This window comes from Myotis nattereri, assembly GCF_964212035.1.
Source record: "Myotis nattereri genome assembly, chromosome: 1".
NCBI lineage: Eukaryota > Metazoa > Chordata > Mammalia > Chiroptera > Vespertilionidae > Myotis > Myotis nattereri.
Window position 1 is genome coordinate 70,765,144 of NC_138075.1, and position 9,894 is coordinate 70,775,037.

Below are 9,894 nucleotides of genomic sequence, written 5' to 3' on the forward strand. Positions count from 1 at the left end.
CAAAACTTTCTGTCCCCCACTGAGGCAGGAATTTTAGGGGGAACATGGGCAACATTAGGAATTTTTAGAATTGGGGTCCCTGGAAAAAACAGGGCCACAGACTGGCAGAAGGTACATTTCCATAACACCAGCAAGCCAGGTGCATGCAGGAGGCAGCCAATCAATGATTCTCATCATTTTATTTTGTTGTTGTTGATCCTCACCCAAGGATATTTTTCCATTGATCTTTTTTACAGAGAGGAAAGGGCAGAGAAATATTGATGTGAGAGAAACACATCTCCTGGTTGCCTTCTGCCTGGGACCTGACCATCAGGAAGGAGCCTGCAACCAAGGTACATGCCCTTTACCAGAATTGAACCCAGGAGCCTTTGGTCCACAGGCTGATGCGCTACCCACTGAACAACAGGCTAGGGTTGATTCTCATTAATGTTTCTATCTCTATTTTTTACAAAAAATTTTGTGGCCCGTCTGGCATGGCTCAGTGGTTGAGTGTCGATCTATGAACCAGGAGGTCATAGTTTGATTCCCAGTCAGGGCACATGCCCAGGTTGCAAGCTCGATCCCCAGTGCAGAGCATGCAGAAGGCCGCCAATCAATGATTCTCTAATCATTGATGTTTCTATCCCTTCTCCCTTCCTCTCTGAAATCAATAAAGATATATTTAAAAAATAAAAGAAAATGTCAACACTTAAAAAAAAAAAAAGCCAGGGGCATTACATCTCCCTAAGACAAGGGAACTAGAAGTAGCCAGGAAAGGTCTATATTTACAAAATAAGAGAAGGAAGCCCTTCATTCAGAAGGAAAAGAAGAAAGCCCAGAGGGAAGGAGGAGAGAGAACCTCACACATCGAAGGGGAATATCGACCAATCAGAGGGGATACCCGGACACAGGAACTGCAGCCTTTATAAACCATAGGGAAAAGGAACTCAGTGGGACCCTTTTCCGCTCCCTACGTGGGAGTCTGTACTTGTTCTTCAATAAATCTCCATCTCTGCTATACCACTTTCTGTCTGTGGACTCATTCTTGGATTCCGGCGGACAAAGAATCCGGGTTCCAGTCCAAAAATTCGGTATCACCATCATATCAAATTTGAAATTTTCTTACACATCCTACACCCATGCTACTCCAAGTGTGTCCACAGGCCAGCAGCGTTGGTGTTTCCTGTGAGCCTGAAGATGATTCCCAGCCACGCTGTGCTAGAAAAGCAGTGTGTCAGAGCACCCATAGCTCCATTTTTGCTTATTCCCGTTTTCCTTTCACCCTCACATATGCCCTCTCTTATCGGCAAATTAATCTTGGCCACCCCTTCCATTTTGTACTTTTCCCACACGCTGTCTGACACTGCTTAATGAAATGTGTATTGATGCTCCTCTTCTATTGCTGTTCAGATTTTCAAGTTCTTCAAGGCACATCTCTAGATCAACTTTTTCTTTGAATAAAGTGTCTCATTGATACTGTTTGACATTGTTCTCTGGCTTGACCTCAGCACTCATTGGCTTTGCCAGACACACTGGCACTTAATTTATTCATTATACCATGTCATTACAGACTCTCGTCTTCTTTCTGTCTTACATCTACTACTTTCATGTATAAGTTGTGTTTCCTCTAAACGACTGTAGGAATCATATCATACAGCCTCTATTCGGGATTACTCTCACATTTGGTGCTTTAAAAATGTTATTGAATTGATTTGAGCTAAGTTTCTCAGGCATCAAACAATAGTCCAAATGTAAAATCAGGAAAAAAATGACAATATGTTTAGAAATGGCAATATTTCTACTAGTAAAAATATGCAACTTGTAACTGATTATCTTATAACTAGAAATTTAAGGAGCATAGGGACCTTTTTCAGTTCAGTTATTGCATTTTTCAACTCTGTGACTTCTATTTGGTTCTTTCTTAAATTTCCAATCTCTTGGTTGAAGTTCTGCATTCATCCATTCTTTTCCTGAGTTTGGGGAGCATCTTCATGATAATTACTTTGACCTCTTTGTTAGGTAACTTATTATCTCCATTTCATTAGAGTTTCTTCAAAAGTTTTTGGTTTGGGACATTTTTTTGTTTCTTCATTTTGTTTGACTTTTTGTGTTGGTTTCTATGCATTATATAAACAGCCATTTCTCCCAGTCTTGAAGGAGTGGTCTCATGTAGGAGAACCTTATCATTCAACCCTGCTCTAGCTCTTGGTTTTTTTTCTCAAACCTTTGTTTTTATTTTATTTTTAATGGCTCCTAGTAATTGAGGGCTTGGCCAAGGCTTGTCGGTGTCCTAAAGGGGAGGATCTGTCTAGATTCTGGCTGACTGGAAGCCAGACCCTGGGGCAGTGGTGTTCAAAGTATCATATATATATTTATATATACAGTCATATGGGGCTGCAAGCTTAAGCCCCACTGAGCACCCATGCTGGGGGCCCTAGCTATGTCCCTGGGATGTCAGTTGCACATCTGATTATCTCCCCAGGAGTAAAGAGTAAAATTGTTGAATCATAAGGTTATGCATATATTTATGTGGATACTACCAAGATGTTTTTTAAAGTAATTATACCAATTTACTCTCCAACCAGTATTATATGTTAAAGTTGTTCCACAACCTTGTCAACACAATGCTGTTTGTTTGTTTTCCATTTTAGCCATACTGGTGGGCATATAGCGATATCTCATTTTAGTTTTAATTTGCATTTAGATTACATTTTGAGAAACTTGTTATACACTTATTGGCCATTTTGGATATGCTCCTGACACTTTTTTTCACATTTTAATTGGGTTGTTTTTATTTTTCTCATTGAGCTGTATGATTTTCTTTCTGGATATGTATCTTTTGTGTATGAATTAAGCAACTTTTGTGAGGTTATGTCACTTAATAAACAAAGTCAAAAACTCAGTGGTTTAGAACAACAAATATACATTTCCTGCTCACTTTACAGTTGGTTGCAGGTCTGTTACAGCTCTTCTGAAAATCGCTAGATCAAGCTGGACTCAGCTTTTCTTGGCTTGACTTGACTTCATAATCTTCTCATTCTAGAAAACAAACTGTAGATGAACCAACTTTCTGAAATACCCTATTCTCATGGTTGAAGGTAAAAAAGCAAGAGATGGGGATACCAGAAACCAGCAATGCCTCTAAAAACATCTATTTAGTCATGAAAAGCATCGTGTCCATTTATATGCCATTGGCTAAAACAGGTCATAAGATAAAACCAAAAGTGCTTGGGCAGGGAATTGCATGCTCCCTAAAGGGGAGAATTAGAGGGGCAAGCAAAATCAGGTACAAAGAACAGTGAAGAAATAATACAATACATCACAGTTGGACATGTACAAAAGCCTACTCTTCCTTAATAATGTCTTACATGGAACAGAAATTCATAACAATAATTAACTAAGTACAATTTAACCACCTGTTTATTTACTATTTGTATTTTTTGTATTCAGTTTAACAAATCTGTGCCTCTCATAAGGACATGACGATATTCTTCTATGTCAAGAGCTGGAAATTTTTTGTAAAGGACCAAATAGTAAATATTTCTGCTTTGCAAGCTTTACACTCTCTGTCACAACCATTCTGTCATTGTAGCATAAAAGCAGTAAGAGATAATATGTAAATGATTGGTGTAACTATGTGGCAATAAAACATTATTTACAAAGATAGGTAGCAGTTTGGATCTGTCCTTTAGATCATATTTTGCTGACCCCTGTTCTATGTCATTTTCTAAAAGCTTTATTGTTCAAATTTTTACAATTATATCCACAGTCAAGCTGTCTGAAATTGATTTTTTTGTGTTTGGTATGAAATAAGAGAACTGTCATTTTTTTTTTTAGATATGTGCATCCAATTGATCTAGTATCATTAATTGAAAAGTCTCTCTTTCTCTATTGCATTACAGTAGTCATAAGTCATGTGGTCATGGTCCAACAATATTAATCTTTTTTTGCAAATTTTATTTACTGTTCTTGGCCCTTTGAATTTCTATACAAATTTTAGCAACAGCCTTTTATTTGCAAACACACACATCAACATACATACTAGCTAGAAATTCTGTTGGGATTGAATTTTTTAAATACTGACACATACACAAACACATATACATTGGAGAATATTACATCTTTTCAGTATTAAGTTTTCAAACTGATAAGCATAATATCTCTAATTTAGTTTTTTATTTCTTCCCCTAATAATTTGTAATTTTTTTTCTGTGGAAGGCATGTATATTTACTAGAAATAAAGAGAAGGCATGCATATTTACTAGAAATAAAGAGAAATATTTTATAACTGTACAATGGTCAATTCAACTGAAAAATGTAATATCTGTAAATTGATATGCAATTAAGAATATAGCTTCAAAATACATAAAGTAAAATATGATAGAACCAAAATGGGAAATAGAAGATCCATAATTATAGCTGGAGATTTTAACAGATTTCTCTGTAAAGAAAAAGAATTGAACAAGATAATCAAATACAATCACACATATATTAAATATATACTGGATCATAAAGCAAATCTCAAGAAATTTCAGAATATTGAAATTTTCTGCCAAACCAAGGCAGGGTGCTAGTCACTGTCATTGGGGCAAGCCTCTGGTGGTTACTGAAAATTCTTTGCTCCCGGGCACCATGGTCCTGCCTGGCGTTCACACCTGCTGCTGGCACCAGAGCCGTCACTCGCACCCACTCCTGGCCCCAGCCCTGCTTGCACCCGCTGCCAGCACCTGGTGCAGGCCTGATCACCCCTGAGGACTTCTCTACCGCTCCCTGCTCCTGAGGGGCAATAAGGCTGGCAGCCATCTCTCACACCCGCTGCCAGTGATGGCCTCGCTCGCACCTGCAGCCAGTGCCTGAGTCACCTCTCACACCTACTACTGGCACCAGCCCAAATTACTCTGCACCATTAGCATGTGGGAATGACTGCAGCAGGAATGGGGCTGCAGGCAGACAGGGGACCAAGGACCATGGCAGGAAGGGCCTGGTGGGGGCATGGAGGATTGGCTGAGACCCACCCTTGTGCCCACAGCGGCCTCACGGCCCACAGTTCCTTTCAAGGTGCATGAATTCGTGCACTGGGCCCCTAGTATATTATATTTCTACTTAAATTTTAAAGACATTATTGCTTCTAAAAATCAACATATATATAGTTACTTGTTTATCTTTTCTAGTGCTCTTCATTTCTTCTTATATTTCCATTTACCTTTCTCTTATCTTTTCCCCTCTTCCCAGAAAGCTCTCTTTAGCATGTCTTTTAAGTATGGACAATAAATTTGTTGCATTATTCCTTGCCGGAAATTTTTTTTTTTATTTTGCCTTAATTTCTGAAGAATGTTTCTCTGGATATAGAATTTGAGGTTGGTAATTATCTTCTGGCTGCACTTTGAAGAAATCATCTTTTCTTCTGGATTTCTTTTTGAAAGTTAGCTGTTGCTCCTTTGACTGTTATGATATTACTTTGTTTGGGGTTTGTAGAACTTCTTGAATCTACAGCTCAATAGATCTAGCACTTCTGGAAATTTTGAGTCAATATATCTTTAAATATCTTGCTCCATATTTTATAACTCGTCTCATTTTGAGACTCCAATTACATATGCGTTAGGTCATTCTTCACCATGTCCCATATATCTCTTATTTTTTCTATTATTTCTTCTTTGTTGCATTTCAAGCTTCAACCTGAGTATTTTCTACTATTTAACTTTTGCCTTTTCTCTCTAATTTGTTGTTAAACCTTCAATTGAGTTTCTGTTTTCAATTATTATATTTCCAATTGCAGAATTTCTTATTGTTTCTTTTTTGCTTAAATTCCAGTCCTCTGGTAAATTTCCATCTTTTAGTTTATTTTCTTGAACAAATTAATCATACTTTAATCCAATTTGATAATTCCAATTTCTTGATATAATTATCCTACTTGCTTTTATTAATACAGCTCACATTTACTTCAGTGTTTAATATTAGAAGTGTTTGGGAGCCTTTATTTAGAAGAAGTTTAGTGATGTTTTATGAACAGAAATATGCCATAGGAGCCTAACTGTTGTTTATATCCATTGCCCTACAGTAAAATCTGTTGCCTTCTTTCATTTGAAGCCGTAGTTTCCAAGAACCAAACCATTACATTAAGTGAGGACTTATTCTAGTTCACCAGGTTCACATCTTTGCAGTTTCCTTTTCCCTGGGATTTTGGCCCCGTAAGTCCTGGCTATTCTGCTAACCCCCATCCTTTGTCTGCCCAGCCTACTGAAGCTGCTGCAAGCCAGTACTTTCAGTCCAGCCACCATGCTTGCATAAGCAAACGCTCTAATCCTTAACATAACTCTGACACTAACCCTAAGGATTAGATGGAAGGGCAGGTAAGGTTTGGCGCATCTTACGGTCTTTCCCGTTTTTTAAATGCTTTTGTTGCTGTAGTGTCTTTAAATGGTTGTTTTTTGCGTTTATTAATGGCATGATTTTTTTAAAACTACCTTTTAAATTTGTTTTAGGGGAGGTCTAGTCTATCATGGACAAAAGCAAAACCCCTGCTATTCCCTTTCATTTGGTTCCTGGCCCAATGTGTGCATTTATCCCTGATCAGCAACACATAGGTTGCTGATCCCTGTCGTTTGGAGTCATGCAATGAATGAGTGGCCACCATGAAATTCTGCATCTCTCCATAAGAGGGTACCAAGCGCTCTGCCATTTGAACCCTTCAACATCCCTCAATATAACTTTTACACCCAGCAAAAGGCATAGATTCAGGTCCGTCCAAGTTCCTTTTCTAGCAGTAGTTGTTTTGTTTCTATTCATTCAAATGCCCTGCCTACTGTAGTGAGCCTTTGAGTCCAATTAGGAGATTTAATACAATTATTACAGACTGAAACTCAAGGGGGAAATTAAGGACATTGATTATTACATACACGTGGAACTAAAAACTAAAATATCTGGGTTTTATGCCACCCTTTATATGTCCAGTCAAGCTTTATCTTTATCCCCTGACCAGTCTGACCCAATTTCTCATCACTCTCCTGTTTTGCCTATGCTGCCACCGCAGGCTTCCCTCGTCCCTTGTCGACTTAATGTGTGTGAGGGCTGTAAAAAGAAGCTAAGTGGTTCTGGCACAGTAGCCAAGTGTGGAGGCAGTGCTGCCCGCCAGAGGACACGAGAGCTCTACCCTGGTGCACTGTTTGTCACTCTGATGGGAGGCATGGCTGTGAGGTGATTAAACAGAGTGTTCTGGGTTTTTCCTCTCATTATGTTAGCATTCTCTCCCCATGCCATCAAGCCCGGTTTCTTTCCATTGTAACCTTTTAATTATAATGCAGGACTGGGGAGAAGAATGCACCCACTGGAAACTCAGCAGTGGTTCAATTGTTCAAAGCCACTTGGGTATTCCTCTGTTTATTTGTGCCTAGGTTTGCAATTGGGCTGTGACTGTGTTAACTCGTGGAAACTGCTCTGGGACAAATTTAAATCAAAACAGTTTCCATTCTTGCTCTAAAAATCAACTGGGAAGATTTGTTTTAAATGGGGAGTTAGTGGCTTGCCCCAATACACTTGGCATGTTCACTTTTTAGATATACGATAATGCATTTTTTAACACGTCCAAATGCCTCTGACAAAACAGACCAAAAAAAACACCCAGTGTGTTGTATGGATGTAGTAGGCATCTGAAGAACAATACCTCCTTGGTGACAAATATATGTTCCTAGCTGGATAAATAAAGTTTTATTTAATATTTATGCTGAATAAAACTTCTCATATGGGACCTTCTGTCAAAAAAGTATATTTTTTTTATTTTTAAGCCGGCCACTCTATTCACTGCTATCAATGTTTCAATGATTAAAAATAATTCCAATTTAAAATTGTATTTGCATTTTAGTTTTAACTCTATAAACTGAGTGTATTTCTAAGTGATGCTCAAATTCTTATCATTCTATACATAAAATACTTACTGAGTAGCTATAAGCCACCAGACACTACCTAGGCACTGAAGAAAAAGAAATGAATCTATAATAATAAAAGCGTGATATGCTAATTAGACTCGGTGTCCTTCAAGACAACCTTCCGGACAAAGCTGGGGCTGCAGGGGAAGCCCGGGTCCTAGGGCCAGAGGGAAACTGGTGCCGGCAGCCGGGGGAAGGAAAGCCTACTCTTGCACAAATTTCATGCATCGAGCCTCTAGTAATAATATAAGGTCCTTGAGGTTTATCGTGGAGAATTCTTCCTTTAAAAATACTTAACATCACTTTAGTTTCCATTTCAGAATTGAAGTTGAAGTTTCTCACTATTCAGAGGGATTGGAATACACGGTCATAACTACAGTGCAAGGTTTAACTTCAGCCTATCATCCGTGACCTATGTCCTCCTGATGGACAAACAGAAAAATGCTTAGACATGTTCAGCATTTTGGAAGTTCATGCACTTGTATAATTTAACTTAGTCTTTACAATAGCTTATAGGTGGGCAGAGCAGATATTATTATCTGCATGTTCTAGTTGAAAAAGAAACTGAAGACTCAGAGACTCAAGTGATTTGTCCCAAAACACACAGGGTAGACCCCAGGTTCAGTTCTCCCACTATTCTCCCAGGATCCATCTCAACATGCTCCACGACCACTGTTCCAGACACTGTAAGAACACTACAGTGCTCTAGGAGTCAAAAGACTTTTAAATCAGTAGGCTAGCTCTGAGTGGTAGCCTTATTTCTGATTACATTTCCAAATGAATGCAGTAACGGGTAGCCTATGACTCTGCAAGGCTCCAAATGTACTACATAAACTTACTTGGAAATTCCCATGAATTAGAGGCTGAATCTTACTTTTAAAAAGCATATGGCGGGGGGTGGGGGCGGGGGGGGGGGGCGGGGGAGTGCTTTTGCAAGGATATATTTATAAACAAATCCTCATTATTGAGATTAAAACTATTTAAAACTGTGCAAAGTGTTTTCTAGAATTTAAACAATACTCCCGACAGTTTCCAACCTCAACAGCTTAGACAGGACAAATCTACACAGGATTTGTCTGCATAGGACTCCAAGGCCCTTGGTCACAATTGTACATGGATTTGTCTCCTTGCTTTTCTCTGCACGGTCCCACCTTCTCCAGGGAGCTCCTCTCAGATATGATGCAGCAAAAGGATTTGCACTTGTCCGGCCTCCAATTCAACTCCCAGAAGCTTCCCTTCCTGGAACTTAGGGCTATCTAAGCAAAATATCCCTTTGCTACTAGGTTTGGTTGTGTGTGTGTGTGTGAGGGAGCTGGGGCGCATTTTGTTTTGTTTTGTTTTGTTTTGGTGTTAGACTGTTCCATAAAGTGGTTAAAGTCTGCAGGCCACAGCTGCAAAGCTGGCTGGTGCAACTTGTTAAATACAGGAGTTTAAATGTAGGTACCAAAACCACATTTGAAATACGAGTGTGTGTCTGGTTATTAGCAAGCATGGTTCCTTTTTGCCCTGCTCCTAAAACTCTGGCTGACCTTCACTATACTCCAGTGGGCTGCTGTGGTTAGGCTGCTGGCCTTGCCCACATGGCCACTCCGGGGCTCACACAGTCTGGGAGCTGCTCTTTATCTGCTTGGCCTCTAAAGGAAACGCTCTCCTTCCTCTGGCCGACAAGGATCCATCTTCTGAGGGCCTGTGAGATGACAACCCTCCTTTCCTCCTCCAAAACCTTTCTGAAGTGAAGGAAAATGGTCATCTTCCTCTGATCAGGAACTTCCCTTCCCTTCCCTTCTTTACTGGGCTCTGAGCATCCGTAAGCTCCATCCATACCCTGTGTCCGAGTGTCCACCTATGTGGATGGAGGAAGGAGAGAGAGAGAGAGAGAGAGAGAGAGAGAGAGAGAGAGAGAGAGGATGAATTAATTATAATGCCACTCTGGGATTAAAGACTTAGATTTTAATCAGAGTAATCGAGGAAACAAGACAAGAACATTCCCTTT